Source organism: Hylobates moloch, unplaced genomic scaffold (genome assembly GCF_009828535.3).
Source record: "Hylobates moloch isolate HMO894 unplaced genomic scaffold, HMol_V3 SCAFFOLD_8, whole genome shotgun sequence".
NCBI lineage: Eukaryota > Metazoa > Chordata > Mammalia > Primates > Hylobatidae > Hylobates > Hylobates moloch.
This window is the reverse complement of record NW_026652283.1, coordinates 1,549,058-1,567,054: the sequence shown is the minus strand read 5'-3', so window position 1 is coordinate 1,567,054 and position 17,997 is coordinate 1,549,058. Positions and strand designations below refer to the sequence as shown.

General features: G+C 46.8%; 1 protein-coding gene across 1 annotated transcript in view; it reads right to left on the bottom strand.

The window, feature by feature from the left end:
* Positions 1-17,997, bottom strand: part of WNT5B (Wnt family member 5B) — a 123,749-nt gene that overhangs the window by 83,891 nt on the left and 21,861 nt on the right. The window lies entirely within an intron of this gene.

Below are 17,997 nucleotides of genomic sequence, written 5' to 3'. Positions count from 1 at the left end.
TTCTTTGTACCACATTAACTCCAATTGGTAATTTTGAATTCCTTCTTGGCAGAAGTAATATAGATCAGATTTCATTAAACATACTGCTACAGTGAAAATTTATTTAAAAAAAATTCAAATCCAGCTTATGGTCTACAGACTTCAGTAAGATTTAATCAGCAACAGTTTAGTATTATACTGCAAAAGAATTTGGATGGTGTTTGGGATTTTACTATAAATAGGTTTTGCCTATATTGCGTATATTGGCCTCATGTTGGCACCTTCAATAATTCTGACAGCAGTTGGCTTCCAAATCCCTCACCATAAAAGTGGTCGCATATTACGAAATCCAACACTGATATCCCAGCATCCCAAGGAGTTTATCCCTAGATCTCATTTAGTTATCTTCCAAGTAATCTGCTGTGATATGCAGTTTGTTACCCTGGCACAGAGAGGAGGAAAAGAACCATTAGCCACCCTAAGCCTGGAGTTCTGAGGCTCCCCCAAGGCTTCCATGTGGCCTTTCTAGGAGGTGGCTCTGTGATTCCAGCTTCATCACCAAGGAATCTTGGGTTATTTATGAGATCAGAGCCCTTATTAATATAATTCTGTTCAAGGCAATTTAAACGAATGAAATAGGCACGATGGTGCACGCCCATGGTCCCAGCTACTTGTGATGCTGAGGAGGGAGGATTGCTTGAGCCCAGGAGTTTAAGACTGCAGTGAGCCACGATGGTGCCACTGCACTCCAGCCTGGCAACACGGCAAGACCCTGCCTCTAAAATTTTTTTTTTAATTTAAAAAAAGAAGGGAAGATAAGTGAGAATTTGAAAGAAATGACAGACATATTTAAAGCTGCAGGGGCAGGGTGGAGGCAGCCATGGAGGACACGGCGGGGCGTCAGCTTGTGGGGCTGGAAGTTCCATGTGAGCACCTAGAGTGAGGTCTCTCATACTCGTTCCCACACCACTGAGACTGGCGTTTCAGTAAGGACTGATTGAGGAAGCAACAGAATGAAAAAGAGGCCACAAAGAATGAGGAAACTGTCTACATGGAGTGTAAACTCAAGGCCAGCATCCAAGTAAAACATCAAATTGGAAAGAAAAAATCAGAAACATTTCAGATGGCGACGCTGAAATTCAGTCTCTGGGATGTGGTGACTTCGGTCTCTGTCTCCTGCCTGACAGTGGAGTCAGAGCCCTGTCATTTTTAGAGGCTGGGTCCCTGGCACGCGATGCCTCTGGTACAAAAGAACCCACTCACTGTGCAAGTGGTCTGCGCAGGGGACTAGGTGTGTGGGGCCAGCTCACATCCCTGACTCCTGTTTCTCAGCCATCAGCTCATATCTGAAACCTGGTATCCGAACAGTTCATGTCGGGACACTCTTTGAACTCTGTTTGCCCTAGTCCTGGCACTGCTGCCCTACAAAGGGGGGAGAATTTTAAGAGCATTTTAAAAAAAAAGGGAAAGAGGATGAAATACTTGTAAAGCTTTTGATAGTATCGAGTCATATACATGGAAGTGTGCAAGTGGTAAGAGTACTGAATGTTCTAGAACATACACAATACAAGTTGCAGTAGAACTACCTTTTTATATTGCCTCATGGAGCAGCAAGGCTATGTTAGAGCTGAGAACAAAACTGAGGCTTCTAAACATTTGGGGCTTTTGAATACCTCTCCCCATATATTGTTTTGGAGTGACCCCAGCTTTCTGAAGAGCATGGAGGGTGGAGCATGGCCATCCTGCAGCACTGTAGAAAGAGCAATGGGCTTTAGAGCTCAGTTATGCTGATTGTTTTCTGCATGACACAGAGCAGACGACCTAGCCTCTGGTCCTGTTTCCTCATCTTTATTTATTTATTTATTCATTTTTATTTTTTGGGGATGGAGTCTCACTCTGTCACCTAGGCTGGAGGGCAGTGGCGTAATCTCGGCTCACTGCAACCTGCACCTACCAGGTTCAAGCAATTCTCCTGCTTCAGCCTCCCGAGTAGCTGGAATTACAGGTGCATGCTACCGCACCTGACTAATTTTTCTATTTTTAGGAGAGACGGGGTTTCACTATGTTGGCCAGGCTGGTCTCGAACTCCTGACCTCAGGTGATCCACCCACCTCAGCCTCCCAAAGTGCCGGGATTACAGGTGTGACCGTGCCCGACCCTGCTTCCTCATCTTTAAAATGAGAATATGAAAATCTTCTTCACAGGGTTGTAGTTGGAATAAACGAAATGAAATGATGTACGTAAAGCTTCTACTATAGTGCCTGGCATATAGCAGATGCTTCGTTCATTTGATCAATATTAATTAAGCACCTTACTATGTGCCAGGCACTGTGTGAGGTGCTGGAAATAAAAGTTAGTATGAACAGACCTGGCATCTGTCTTCTTGGAGCGTGCAGTGTAGCCACCCATTGTGTCACTAGCAGTGGCATTTACTGTGAATGGCCTGTCTTGACTGAGGTGCACAGGTGGTACTCACATAGGTCACAAAGATGAGCAAAGTACAGGCACTGCTTCTGAACTGCTTAAATCTGATTAAAAAGCTAGGACAACCATAACCACATAATTGGATGGCTCTGCCACTAATTAAGTGATCTTGGGAAAATTATTTAACAATTTTGGACCTCAGTTTCCCCATAAGTAAAATGAGGAAGTTGGACTGGATTAAAGGTTCCCAAACTTGGCTGAGTATCACAATTGCCTGGGGAAGCTTTTAAAAGTACATATTCCAGGGACCACCCCCAGACTTGCTCATCAGAATCTTTAAATGTGGGGCTCAGGGATGTGTAGTAATTTTTAAAATGTCCTCAAGTGATCCAACACAGATATTTTGGTCTTAGTCCATATGTCAGATCCCTTTTAACAAAAGATTTCTGGGATAAATTACTATAATCCAAAGCCGAAGCAAAGAGTGCCACAGAAAAGGCACCAGTACAATGCTATGAGAGTTAGGAAAAGGCAAACATCTCGCAGGAGGCAGCAGCACTGAAGCGGAACTTGAGCTGGGCCTTGGATGAGGGCTGGAACCTGAACTTGAGGGGAGAGAGAAAGGGAAGAGGATGGAGAACTGAAGCCGAACATTTGGTGGAGGACAGACTGCTTGAATGGGAATGATGGGCTCTGAGGTTGGCAAGGTAAATCAAGACAAACTCCCTTAGTTATTCCATCCATCCATCCATCCATCTGTCCGTCCATCTGCCCATCCGCCCATCCATTCATTCATTTAAATGACCGTCCATCCAGGCATTCAGGAATGTCTGGCAGTGTGAAATATGTACTGTTCTAGGCCCTGAGGGTGGAAAGATAAAGACATAGTCCTAGCTGACCTAGCAGGGCTACAGACACCCAGGCAGTGACAGAAGCTAATGGTGCTAAAAGAAGTGCAGGGCAGGCTGGGCACGGTGGCTCACGCCTTTAATCCCAGCACTTTGGGAGGCCGAGGCGGGCAGATCACAAGGTCAGGAGTTCAAGCCCAGCCTGGCCAACATGGTGAAACCCTGTCTCTACTAAAAATACAAAAATCCGCTGTGTGTGGTGGTGCCTGCCTGTAATCCCAGCTACTCTGGAGGCTGAGGCAGAATTGCTTAAACCCGGGAGGCAGAGGTTGCAGTGAGCCAAGATCACCCCACTGTACTCCAGCCTGGGTGACAAGAGCGAAACTCCGTCTCAGGGGAAAAAAAAGTGTAGGGCAAAGGCAGCCCAGAGAAGACAGACATCTGAAAGCAAATGAGAGATAACTGGGTGTTACAGGTTCAACTGTGTCTCCCCAAAACGATATGTTGATGTCCTAACTTCCAGTTCCTCTGAAAATGACCTTAGGGGGTACCTGAACACAGAGACAGACATGCACTGTCTTTCTGAAGACAGTGCGAAGACAGAGAGAGAAGGCCACATGAAGGTTGGGGACTGATTGATGTTCTGCAGTCTAGGAATGCCAAAGACGGCCAGCAAATCATCAGATGAGAAGAGAGGCCTGGAGCGGCTTCTCCTCACAGCCTCAGAAGGAACCAATCCTGCCAACACCTTGATCTTGGACTTTGGGCCTCCAGAACTGTGAGAAAGGAAACTTCTGTTGTTTGAAGCTCCCCAGCTTGGTGGTACTTTGTTCTGCAGCTCTAGGAAACCACACATAAAGCAGACGCAAAAGGAGAGCTGTTAGAGACTGCACATTGTAGGCTTGGCAGCTGACTTTTGAATTGTTGGGTTAGCCAGCTAATTAAGCAGCTAGAGTGGTGCCTCGCACACAGCAAGAGCTCAATAAACACTTGCTGGGTAACGAATGGGAGGCTGGGGAGAAGGAGTAAAAATGGGTTCCCAGGGAGAACGCTGAGATGTGGAGGAAATGCAGTCCCAGTCTCAGGCACGTTGAACCTCTCCAGAGAGAGAGATCCAGAGGCAGGTGGAGCACAGCGGTGACGCTCGGGAGCCAGAGATCAAGTTTCTGGAATCATCCATATAGAGATAATAGATTAGATGCAGTTAAACATTATACAGAAAAAAGAAAAGAGCACTACAGGCAGACACATACTGTAATTTAGGGTCTCAGAGAAGGACGGAGAAAAAGTAGAGGAAGACACAAGTCCGGCATCATAGAAGACAGGAGTGGAGGCTTCGGGAAGGAGGACCCAGCTACAAGAAAACAGAAAAGGAAGACCTGTTTCAAGTGATCTGCTTTCCATGTCACAACTGCTGTGTTGTTTTGTTTTGTTTTTAACCTAAGCCCATGACAATTCCTGAATGGTTTCCAATAGAGCAGCTTTTGAATTTCTTAAATTCAAGGAAGATTCTGGAGGAAAAGATGAAGATGTTAGTACTTTAATCCTGAGTGTTTCAATAGCAATCTCAGCCTGAGGAGCTCAACGACTGTGGGATCAGGCAAACAATCTAGGAGTGAATATTATGTCCCTAGTAAAAAGGCTTGGCCGGGCGCGGTGGCTCACGCCTGTAATCCCAGCACTTTGGGAGGCCGAGGCAGGTGGATCACGAGGTCGGGAGATCGAGACCATCCTGGCTAACATGGTGAAACCCTGTCTCTGCTAAAAATACAAAAAATTAGCCAGGCGTGGCGGGTGCCTGTAGTCCCAGCTACTCCGGAGGCTGAGGCAGGAGAATGGCGTGCTGCACTCCAGCCTGGGTGACAGAGCAAGACTCCGTCTCAAAAAAAAAAAAAAAAAAAAAGGGTCAGGGAAGTAAAAATTCGTGACTTAGTTTTAGGTAGAAGATCAGGTTCCAGTGAAGAGCTGGGTTCTGATTCTTGGGCAAATATTCAAATCAGAGCACCAGCCATTTATTCATTTAACATATTATTGACCACCTGGCACTGAGCTAGAAGCATAAAGGTGAATAAACTCATCAAGGAGCTTACAGTTTAATGAGGAAGACAGAGACATTATCGGGTACTTAAAAAATATGTTGAAGACCTTAGCTAAAGAAACTTCAGAAATCAATAATATGGAGGTTCCCCCAAAACTAAAAATACTCTGCCCCACTGTGTTCACAAGATCAGCATGAAGCAAAGATTAATCTCAAGCCTTGTTGTTTTTCTTGTTGGGTTTTGGACTTACTTGCAACCCCTTTCTTCTTATTTCTCCCTTTTGGAATGGGAACATCTGTCCTATACATGTCCCATCATTGTATTTTGGAAGCACATTAACTTGTTGGATTTCATGGGTTCACAGCTGGAGAGCAGTTTGCCTCAGGATGAAACAAACCTTTGAATCTCATCTGTGTCTGATTTAGATGAGATTCTGCTTTTTGGACTTCTGAGTTGGTGCTGGAAGAAGTTAAGACTCTTGGAGGGGCGCAGTGGCTCAGGCCGGGCGTGGTGGCTCAGGCCTGTAATCCCAGCACTTTGGGAGGCCGAGGCGGGTGGATCACCTGAGGTCAGGAGTTCGAAACCAGCCTGACCAACCTGGAGAAACCCCGTCTCTACTAAATAGACAAAATTAGCTGGGCATGGTGGCACATGCCTGTAATCACAGCTTGGGAGGCTGAGCCAGGAGAATCGCTTGAACCCCGGAGGCGGAGTTTGCAGTGAGCCAAGATTGCACCATTGCACTCCAGCCTGGGCAACAAGAGTGCAACTCCGTCTCAAAAAAAAAAAAAAAAAAAAGGCCAGGCGCGGTGGCTCACACCTGTAATCCCAGCACTTTGGGAGGACGAGGTGGGCGGATCATCTGAGGTCGGGAGTTTGAGACCAGCCTGACCGACTTGGAGAAACCCCATCTCTACTAAAAATACAAAATTAGCCAGGCATGGTGGCGCATGCCTGTAATCCCAGCTACTCGGGAGGCTGAGAAGGGAGAATCGGTTGAACCTGGGAGGTGGAGGTTGAAGTGAGCTCAGATTGCACCATTGCATTCCAGCTGGGCAACAAGAGCGAAACTTCGTCTAAAAAAAAAAAAGACCCTTAAGGCTACTGAGATAGAACGAAGAACAAATGTATTTTGTATGTAAGAAGGACATGAGTTTAAGGGGGCCAAGGCTGGAATGCTATGGTCTGAATGTATGTCTATACCCCCCAAATTAATATGTTGGAACTTAACCCCCAAGGTGATAGTACTAAGAGGTAGGGCCTTTTGCGAAGTGATTAAGCCCCTTATAAGAATGGCTGAGAGGAGTGCTCTGGCTCCTTCTCTCTTCCACCCCTTCTGCCATGTGAGGACACAGCAAGAAGGCACCATCTTGGAAGTGGAGAACAAGCCCTCACCAGAGGCCAAACCTGCTGGTGCCTGTCTTTTGAACTTCCCAGCCTCCAGTACTGAGAAATGAATTTCTGTTGTTCGTAAATTTTTTAAAGCCTAAAAATGGAATTACCATATGATCTAGCAATCTCACTTATGCGTATAGATCCAAAATCATTGGAATCAGTATGTTGAATAAATATCTGCACTCCCATGTTCATTTCAGCATTATTCATAATAACCAACATATGGAATCAACCTAAGTGTCCGTCAGTGGATGAATGGATAAAGGAAATGTGGCATGTATACAATGGATTACTAACAGTCTTTAAAAAGGAGGAAATCCTGTCATTTCTGACAACATGAATGAACCTGGAGGATACAGTGCTGAGTGAAGTAAGCCAGGCAAGAGAGATAAATACCATATAATATCACTTATGTGTGGAATCTTAAAAAGTCAAACTTAGAGAATTAGAGTGTAGAATGGTGGTTACCAGACACTGGGGGTGAGGGGTGGGGAATGCAGAGATGTTGACCAGAGGGTAGAAAGTTCCAGTTAGACAGGAGGAATAATTCTTCAAGATCTATTACCCAGCATGGCAACCACAGTTAATAATAACGTATTATATATCTCAAAATTGCTAAAAGAATAGATTTTAAATGCACTCACTACAAAAAAAGGATAAGTATGTGAGGTGATAGATGTGTTAGTTAGCTTGATATAATCATTCCACAAGGTATACATATATCAAAACATCACATTGTACCCTGTAAATCTACAATTGTTATTTGTCAACTACAAATAAAAATTGAAGTTAAAAAATAAAAAAGTAATATTCTATTGGGGAATAAATAAACAAAATGTTGTATACAAACACAATGGAATACTATTCAGCCTTAAAAAAGGAAGGAAATTCTGATGCATGCTACGACATGGATGAAATATTGCTAAGTTTCATCCATGGATGAAACACGGATGCTAAGCAAAATAAGCCAGACACAAAAGGACATATTTTATAATTCCACTTCTAAGAGGTATTTAGAATGGACAAATTCATAGATAGAAAGTAGGTCCAGATGTGGTGGCTTGTGCCTGTAATCCAGCACTTTGGGAGGCTGAGGTGGAAGGATAGCTTGAGCCCAGGAGTTTGAGACCAGCCTGGTCAACATGGTGAGACTCTGTCTCTACAAAAAATAAAAACTAAAAAATTAGCAGAGTGTGGTGGCACACACCTGTAGTCCCAGCTACTTAGGAGGCTGAGGTGGAAGGATTGCTTAAGCCCAGAAGTTTGAGCCTGCAGTGAGCTGTGGTTGCACCACTGCATTCCAACTTGGGCAACAGAGCAAGACCCTGTCCCAAAAATAAATACATACATACATACACAGGAAAGTAGAAGTAGACAGAAAGAAGTGGTTGTCAGGGGCTGGAAGGCAGGAGGGATGGGAAGTTATTGTTTAATGTTAATTAAACAATAGTGTTAATTCTGAACAGAATTTCAGTTGGGGAAGATGGAAAAGTTTTGTAGACGGACGTGGTGATGATTACACAGCAGTGTGAATGTGCCCAATGTCACAGAACTATATACTTAAAAATGGTTAAAATGGAAAATTTTGTTAAGTACATTTTACCATAAATTTTTAAAAACCAATAATGTTTGTGAACTTATTTGATTATTGAAAAAACAGAAGGTCTTTTTCCATGAGTCCCTATTGGAGCATAAAGCTTCTTCAGCTCAGTGAATGACTGAGCAGATACGAGGCAGCATTGAAAGGAATGCATGTCACATTCGACTGCTCAGTTTGATAGCTAGCAGCACCCCATGGGTCAAAAGACATATGAGGCCGGGTGTGGTGGCTCACGCCTGTAATCCCAGCACTTTGGGAGGCCAAGGTGGGTGGATCACCTGAGGTCAGGAGTTCAAGACCAGCCTGGCCAGCATGGTGAAACCCCATATCTAGCAAAAATACAAAAATCAGCCAGGCATGATGGTGGGTGCCTGTAATCCCAGCTACTCGGAAGGCTGAAGCAGGAGAATCGCTTGAACCAGGGAGGCGGAGGTTGCAGTGAGCTGAGATCGCGCCACTGCATTCCAGCCTGGGTGACAAGAGAGAGACTCCGTCTCAAAAAAAAAAAAAGACATGAGTCCTTTTTCGACTGTGACCTTGTGTAGCAGGTTTTACCCCGAACCATTAGGGATCAATGAAGCTGATAAATTGTTTCAGTGGGTTAAGAACCAATGCCCATTATCAAAGAGAAATAAGGACCCTCCCAACCGGCCCCTTCCCTCCCACTGCTGCATAAGGGAAACTTCTACCATTGCCCCTCAGAAAGAGACCAAACTCAGACTGCAACCCCTGCCCCCCTGCCACTCAGGCAGATGATCTGGAAGGGTCGAGGGGCTTTCCCAGCATCTCAGTCTGTCAGAGGCAAGTCAGAATGAGAATCCAACGCCTACTCAGCCACCAGAGCCTCCCTGCCACTTTAATAGCCAGGACGACTGGAACTATTGCCTACCACAGCCTCTGGCTAAAAATACAACCTCCTCTGAGATGGTTTCAGTTATTTAAATGTTTGAGAGTCAGGCAGCACCTGGCCTGGGAACTCTACAAACACCTGGGTGAGGGACCTGCCAGAAAACCACTGGGCAGCTGGGGGTCATATGGGAACTGCACCCCTGCAGCTGCATGGCCCTGTCCCCGTCTCGGTACTTCTCCTTCAAGGCCTTCCTTCCACCCTTTCTTCTGCCCGATCGCTGGTCTCCTTCGCTCCTCTGCCCCATCTGGCTTCTCTGCTCTGCCCAGGATGGAATCTCTCCCACCATCTTTGTTTCTTTATTCCCTGCCACACCTCTATCTACCTTTCCACTCTACCTTCACCTGGAAGGGGTTTTCCCTCTCTTGCTTGCCAGGCCAGGGGTTTCTTCCAAGTCCTTCTCAAATGCCATTTGTCTCTGAAAGGCTTCCACAAACCTCCCACATGGGTAGCTCTCCTGCAGCATCTGCTGGCCAGTCAGCCTCACCAGGGAGGACTCATTCATTGAACAAAATCTGCCCACACCTGCTCCGGGCCGAGCCCTTCGTGAGGGCAGGGCCACGGGCACAGTAGTATATGGAAGGGGGTTTCTGCCCTCAAAGATGGGGGTCCGCTGAGGAGGACAAACTAAAACCAAATAGTTAAAGGAATGCACTAGGTTTTATATCAGGATTTTTCTATAGCGGTGTCTTTGGGAGCTCTGAGGAGAAAGCAGCCTGCTTGGAGAGGTTGGGAGGTGTGAATCTTGAGTAAATGTGGTCGTCCCCCAGGCTTGTGGCTGCAAAAGGGCACTGCCAACAGCAGCAAGGCATTATGAGGACCACAAGTGTGGCTCTTCAGGCGTCACGCTCAGGAAAACGGCAGGCGGCTCTGACCGGCCGTGAAGCCGTGCTCATCCAAGAGAGATGTGGGGAATGGAACTGAATCGGAAGGGCTTGGAACTCCGTGCTCAGGAGTGAGAGTCCGGCTTCCTCCTGGAGCCACAGTTCGCTGCTCAGTGCTCCCTAGGAAAAGGGGTGTCACCGGATTGCATGTCTAATTCTTATTTTTCATTTGGGAAACTTCAGAGCAGTTTTCTCTTGGCATCAGTTCACAGCAGAGCCAAAACTTTTGCTAAATGCATGGTTAAAGATTCACACACATCACAGCAACTGGCACTGTCGCAGTGGCTCCTGCTGGAGCTACAAAACAGTCCCCAGAGCCGAGGTAAGATGAGCAACCTCAGTGACTGACGTCAGACGCTCAGGGTGTGCAAGTGTGCTCGTCCACTGAACGTGGCAGAGGACAGATCGATGGCGCGCTCTGACGAAGGGTTCCACGGTCAAATAAGCATGGGATACACTCCCTCCCGCTCCTGAGGGAGTCACACGGCATATGAACACATTAAAGCTCTGTGGTTTTAAAAAAATGTGTTTAATTTGGTGGAAACCAGCATTTCTCAAACTTACTTGATCACACAACCTTTTTTTCCTTCAAGTGCCTATTAACCTCTCAGGAAGAACAGATGTTGGGAAACGCTGGATTAGATGATTTCCAGCCGAACTTTCAGCCATTAAAATCCACTGCTTTATGGCTTGAGTATAAGTCACTGGGCTGGAACGTGAGTAACCAAAACATAATTGAGTTTTAGATATGCTAACATTTATTCCGAGAAGGCCTCAAAACTGGAAATGGGCATGACTTTACGAAGGGATGTGATGATGACGAAGGGTCCACAGGGGGCCGGAGGGTCACGTGTGGGAGAAGAACACAGAAAGCAGGAGAAAGAAAAGGCCTGAGAGGAAGGCAGACTGGTTGAAAGATTCTGATTGGAAGAAGAAAAGGATCTAGTTAAGTTAGGAAAGTTTGGAAAGCATGAGACAGCTTCACAGAAATTATTTGGGCACCGAGAAAGGCTGAGATAGGGATCAGGAGGCCGTAAGGAGAATGGCCTCTACTTCACGGTAGAGGAAACCTGTTCCCTTGGGGGACACTGGAATGGAGAGAAGGAACCATGGGGGAGCATGGTGCGCAAGCTAGGACAGCCTAGCAGGAAAGCACACTCAGATGCAAGGAGAGAGGGACCAGATCACCGGGGGGTGAAAAGGACGGAGAATGGAAGGGCTAATGAGCACCTCAGCCCACATGAAGAGCAAGGGGCTGGCTGCCTGTCATCTACCCACATAGCATGAGTAATTCCAGGCTAACTCCGTCACCTGACTCTCAATCCCTTCCCCTCTTGTGGCTGCTGGGATCTTGCCCCACGAATCACCCTCCTCTCTCGCACATCTTAGGCCCTGGCCAACCTGCCTCCATATTTCCTTTGACACTGCTGCTCCCTCCAATTACTGCCCAATTTCTATTCTTTGTCAAACTTCTTGAAAGAAGTTCCAGTGCCATATTTATAACTGCTTGGATAGACTAGCCACCTCAAAGTCAGCAGGTCCAAAAGTGGCTCCATCCACCCTCCCTCCATCCAGCCCCTAACTTATTTACACAACTGCTACAGCTATGTGCTGCCAGTCAGCCAGACTCAAAGCCACAGCCACCTCCCACGTCTAATTCAGTGACAAGTCTGACATCTTCCTCTGCAATAATCTTTTACATCCGTGACACTCTGCCGTCTCACTGCACCGCCCTGACCCCAATTACAGTGGTCTTCTGAATGTTCTCTAAGGCTGGGAGGGCAAATCCTCATCCTCACACACATGCCCCACTTCTTCCTCACCTGGAGACCAACTGGAGGACATGAGTGATGGGGCAATGGAGCTCTTTCCCATGGATGGACTCGCAATCCTCTCAAACGAAGTGTATGGTCCTGGGAGGCCATCACCGGTCAGCTAAAGCGGGCATTCAAGATGACACAAGGACACATCTCATCCCAGCTAATGACTCCAAAATCCCAATAGGAATCTCAATGCTGGCAGTCAAACCATAGTCATGACACAGTTGTTACTGTCTCCAAATGGCAGAACTTGGTCCTAGTTGTCCTGTTCTTGTCACTCCAACTGAGTAATGTGCTTTGGTGGTATATACACGCTGAGTTTAATTGCCGTGTCACCAAAAAGATGACAGCACGATTCAGCATTGAAACACAGTTTCAACTGTACACAGAAAGGCATGAGTCTACATTTTACATTAGCGAATCAAATGTTTTGATTGAAGAAGTGACCAAAATTCCATTATTTCACTTCAAATCGGCAACAAAAAGCTTCTTGAGACATAAGAAAGGAATATACCCACAGGTAGAGAAGCCTTGTTACCTCTCACTAAGATCTGCTTATCACAGGCTGTGGCTCGTGGTTCTGCGGGCTGCCCAGGCTTCTGCTATGGGAAGGCCTCAGGAAACCTACAATCATGGGGGAAGGTGAAGAGGAAGGAAGCTCATCTTCACATGGCAAGCAGGAGAGTGGGGGAAGAGGAAGGCGCTACACACTTTCAAATAACCAGATCTCAAGAGAACTCTATCACAAGACAGCACTAGGGGGATGGTGCTAAACCATGAGAAACCACCCTCATTGATCCAATCACCTCACACCAGGAACCACCACCAACATTGGGAATTACTATTCAATGTGAGATTTTGGTGGGGACACAGAGCCAAACCATATCATTCTGTCCCTGGCCCCTCCCAAATCTCACATCATTTTCACATTCTAAAATGCAATCATGCCTTCCTAACAGTCCCCCAAAGTCTTAACTCATTCCAGCATTAACTCAAAAGTGCAAGTCCAGAGTCTCAACCAAGATAAGGCAAGTCCCTTTCACCTATGAGCCTGCAAAATCAAAAGCAAGTTAGTTACTTCCAAGATACAGTGAGGGTACAGGCATTGGGTAAATGCTTCCATTCCAAAAGAGAGAAATTGGCTAAAACAAAGGGGCTATAGGCCCCACAGAAGTCTGAAACCCAGTAGGTCAGTCATTAAATCTTAAAGCTCCAAAATAATCTCCTTTGACTCCATGTCTCACATCCAGGACACACTGATGCAAGCAGTGGGCTCCCAAGGCCTTGGGCAGCTCTGCCCCTGTAACTCTGCAGGGTACAGCCCCCATGGCTGCTTTCATGGGCTGGTGTTGAGTACCTGCAGCTTTTCCAGGCACACAGTACAAGCTGTCAATGGATCTACCATTCTGGGGTCTGGAGGATGGTGGCCCTCTCCTCAGAGCTCTACTAGGCAGTACCCAGTGGGGACTCTGTGTGGGGTCTCCAACCCCACATTTCCCCACCACACTGCCCCAGTAGGTTCTCCATGAGAGCCCCACCCCTGCAGCAGACTTCTGCCTGGACATCCAGGTGTTTGCATACATCCTCTGAAATCGAAGCAGAGACTCCCAAGCCTCAACTCTTGCCCTTTCCACACCTGCAGGCTTAACACCACATAGAAGCTGCCAAGGCTTGCGGCTTGCACCCTCTGGAGCAGCAGCCTGAGACATATCTGGGGCCCTTTGAGCCACAGCTGGAGCTGGAGTAGCCACAATGCAGGGTGCCATGTCCTCAGGCTGCACAGAGCAGCAAGGCCCTGGGTCTGTTTCGTGAAGCCATTTTTTTCCTCCTAGGCCTCCAGGTCTGTGATGGGAGGGGCTGCCACAAAGGACTCTGAAATGCCCTAGAGCCATTTTCCCCATTGTCTTGACTATTAACATTTGGCTCCTCTTTACTTATGCAAATTTCTGCCACCTTGAATTCCTCCCCAGAAAATCCGTTTTTCTTTTTTACCACATGGTTAGGCTGCAAATTTTCCAAACTTTTATGCTATGCTTTCCTTTTTTTTTTTTTTGAGACAGAGTCTCACTCTGTCACCCAGGCTGGAGTGCAGTGGTGTGATCTTGGCTCACTGGAACCTCTGCCTCCTGGGTTCAAGCAATTATTGTGCCTCACCCTCCCAAGTAGCTGGAATTATAGTCATGCACCACCAGGCCTGGCTAACTTTTTGTATTTTTGGTAGAGACAGGGTTTCACCATATTGGCCAGCTGGTCTCAAACTCCTGACCTCAAGTGATCCACCCGCCTCAGCCTACCAAAGTGCTGGGATTACAGGCATGAACCACTGCGCCTGGCCTGCTTCCCTTTTAAATATAAGCTCCAGTTTCAGATAATGTCTTTGCTCATGAATAAGAGCATATGCTGTTAGAAGCCAGGTCACATCTTGAATGCTTCGCTGCTTAGAAATTTCTTCTGCCAGATACCCTAAATCATCTCTCTCAAGTTCAAAGTTCCTCAGATCCCCAGAGAAGGGGCACAATGCTGCCAGTCTCTTTGCTAAAGCATATCAAGAGTGACCTTTACTGCAGCGCCCAGTGAATTCCTAATCTCCATCTGAGACCACCTCAGCCTGGACTTCATTGTCCATATCACTATCAGCATTTTGGTCACAACCATTCAACAAGTCTCCAGGAAGTTCCAAACTTTCCCTCATCTTCCTATCTTCTTCTGAGCCCTCCAAACTATTCCAGACTCTACCTGTTACCCCATTACCCAGTTCCAAAGTTGCTTCCGAATTTTCAGGTATCTTTATAGCAATACCCCATTCCTGCCAATTTTCTGTATTAGTATGTTCTCACACTGGTATAAAGATATACCTGAGACTGGGTAATTTATTTATTTATTTTTAAATTTTTATTATTTTTTTTTAGATGAAGTCTCACTCTGTTGCCCAGGCTGGAGTGCAGTGGCACGATCTCGGCTCACTGCAAGCTCTGCCTCCCGGGTTCACGCCATTCTCCTGCCTCAGCCTCCCGAGTAGCTAGGACTACAGGCACCCACACCACACCTGGCTGATTTTTTGTATTTTTAGTAGAGACGGGGTTTCACCATGTTAGCCAGGATGGTCTCAATCTTCTGACCTCGTGATCCGCCCATCTCAGCCTCTCAAAGTGCTGGGATTACAGGCGTGAGCCACCGCGCCCAGCCGAGACCGGGTAATTTATAAAGAAAAGAGGTTTAACTGGCTCACAGCTCTGCAGGCTGTACAGGCTTATGCTTCTGGGACGTCCTCAGGAAACTTACAGTCATGGCAGAAGGCAAAGGGGAAGCAAGCACATCTTCACATGGCAAGCAGAAGAGGGGGTGGAGAGGTGCCACGCACTTTCAAACAATCAGATCTTGTGAACATTCTATCACGAGACAGCACTAGGGGGTTGGTGCAAAACCATTAGAAACCACCCCTATTGATCTAATCACCTCCCACCAGGTCCTATCTCCAACATTGGGAATTACAATTCAGTGTGAGATATGGGTGGGGACGCAGAGCCAAACCATATCACAGGCCAAACAATATGTCTGGAGGTAAGAGAAATGGACAAGTCCCCCAGCAGAGACGAAAGAAAGTGCAGAGCAGGAGAGGCTGGCACGGCTAACTCACGTGTTTGAAAGTACTCTCTTAAAGGCATTGGCACTCCCTATAATTGTGATATAGAAAATAAAAGTAAAGTATAGACTAAAGGCATTGTAGAGTCAATGAATTTGGTTCATGTTGTCTTTAGCACTGTAGTAACTTTTACATAGTCTCGAGGCCAAAAGAAATACCTAGTAGTCTCATTTATTAAGTAGTGAAATACAAACAACTTAGTAAGTACTTATGTCCCAATAACATAGTGGCCATCTGAAAAGACGATACACATCAACTGAAAGAAAAACATTCTTATTCCACTCTTAAGCAACTTCATAATAATGCTTTGAGGTGAATTTTCATAGCCCGTTTAAGGATGAGGAAGTTGAAACTCAGAGAAGTTCAGCAACTTTCCCAGGGTCTTAGAGCTCCAAAATGGTTCTGCCTTGTAATATAGTACTGTGTGTAATTTTAAACTTTCCTTTTAGAATATAAACTCCTGAAAGGCAAAGACTGTGCCTCAGTCATGTTTTAGAATCTTGCCACAGAATAAAGAGTAAGAAAATCTCTCTTGGATTAAATCCTCTCTACGAAAAGCACCCTTCTTCTTATGGCACCTTTTGCATTTTTAGTAGCTAACTTTGTGCCTGCCACATTGAAGAGGTTAGTGAGAAAAAGGTAAAAGGAAGTGGAAAGAAGAATGATTGTAGTACCCTGGATAGAGGTGGCTAACAGTCACCCAAGTGGTGACCCCTCATTGCTAGCAGCAAGCACACCTGGGAAGCCTTAAACTCACGAGCCACTCCTGGGCTGCGCGGCCTCCTCACATCCCCACCCGTGGTGCCCCAGCCAGCTCTGCAGCACCAACATGAACAGAAGGAGTCTTCAACCCCCCCACGATGAACACCCTCAGGGTAAAACCACATCGGTGTGACTGCCAAGGAGTTAACCTCATGGATGCTTAAAGCAAGGTGCACCAGAGGACAGAGGGCGGACAGCAGAGGCTCAGCTCCAATGTCAGACACCCAAGTCTCCTCTCCACAGCAGTGTTCAGGGTCTCTGTGAGGGAGACTGAGAATTTACTGGTTTGCGGAAACAAAAGCTTCCATCACAACTATAACACGTAAGCACCGTTGCCGCAGGACCCTGACAAGGCGATGCATTGCTGAGCGGCACCAGCTGCATTTCAGGAGACCAATTTGGCTTCTGCTGTAACAACCAAACACAGTACAAGCTCGATCTTACACACTAAGCTGTGGCATGGGTGTGAGCCACACTGCCCAGTTATCTGTCCTAAAAAGGGCTTTTATTTCTCCTCTGAAGAAAGATCGCCTTTGAAGAAAGTGCAGAGTATGGTGGAGGGCAAATAGCTCTCCACAGGAATTGGTTTAATTCACTCCACCTCATGCACCCTCCTATATCCTGAACCCGAGGTCTGTGTGTTTAATACGGGGGGGCTGACAGAAAATCTGTCCCCAGGGACACAGCCAAGGAGGAACTCCGGAAGGATTAAATGGATCCACCATGCAGAAACACTGACAAACCCCTGCAGTTCTGAAATGACAGCAAGTTAAGAACGCAGGATTCATAGACCTCCTGAGACCGCAGAAGCCACCCAGTGGAAGTTACATGTGAGGCAGAATGCTCAGTAAACAGGACTGGACAGAAACAACCTGGGGGCCACACAGCCCATCAGCTTGGAGACCTTGTGAAAATCCTGAAGGGGGACGCTCCCTTGTCCTTCTCTCAGGCCTCCCGCTTCTCCAGCTGCCCGTCCCCATAGAGGCAGTCAGGGCGGGCGACCCGGTGGAAAATAAACCTAGCAGCATGTCCATGATGCTTCCGGTTTGTGGGAATGGGTGCGGCGTTCAAGGCACTCTCACGCGTATCCCTTCATTTGATCCTCACAGCACCTCAGTGAGACGGCAGAGCACACATTAGCCCCAAAGAAACTGCTACTCACAAAAGCCAAGTGTGAGCCTCAGGTCAGACCACTGAATCTCAAATCCACATCTCCTCAAGTCAAGACCTGTCTACCTCATCTTAAATCCAAGCTCAAAGCATTCTTACCACCACGCCAGCGGGCAAATGGCAGGAGAAAGCGATTTGCTCGAGTCAGGCACACACACAAAGCATTATCATCTTATTACCTGCTCTTGCAAAATTCTTCCCATAGACTCCAAGGTTGCTGGCTGATTGAAAGGGCAGGCAGGGCCAAGTACAGTGGCTCACGCCTGTAATCCCAGCACTTTGGGAGGCTGAGTCGGGCGGATCATGAGGTCAGGAGATCAAGACCATCCTGGCTAACAAGATGAAACTCCGTCTCTACTAAAAATACAAAAAATTAGCAGGGGGTGGTGGCATGCACCTGTAGTCCCAGCTACTTGGGAGGCTGAGGCAGGAGAATTCCTCGAATCTGGGAGGCAGAGGTTGCAGCGAGCCAAGATCGCGCCACTGCACTCCAGCCTGGGTGACAGGGCAAGATTCTGTCTCAAAA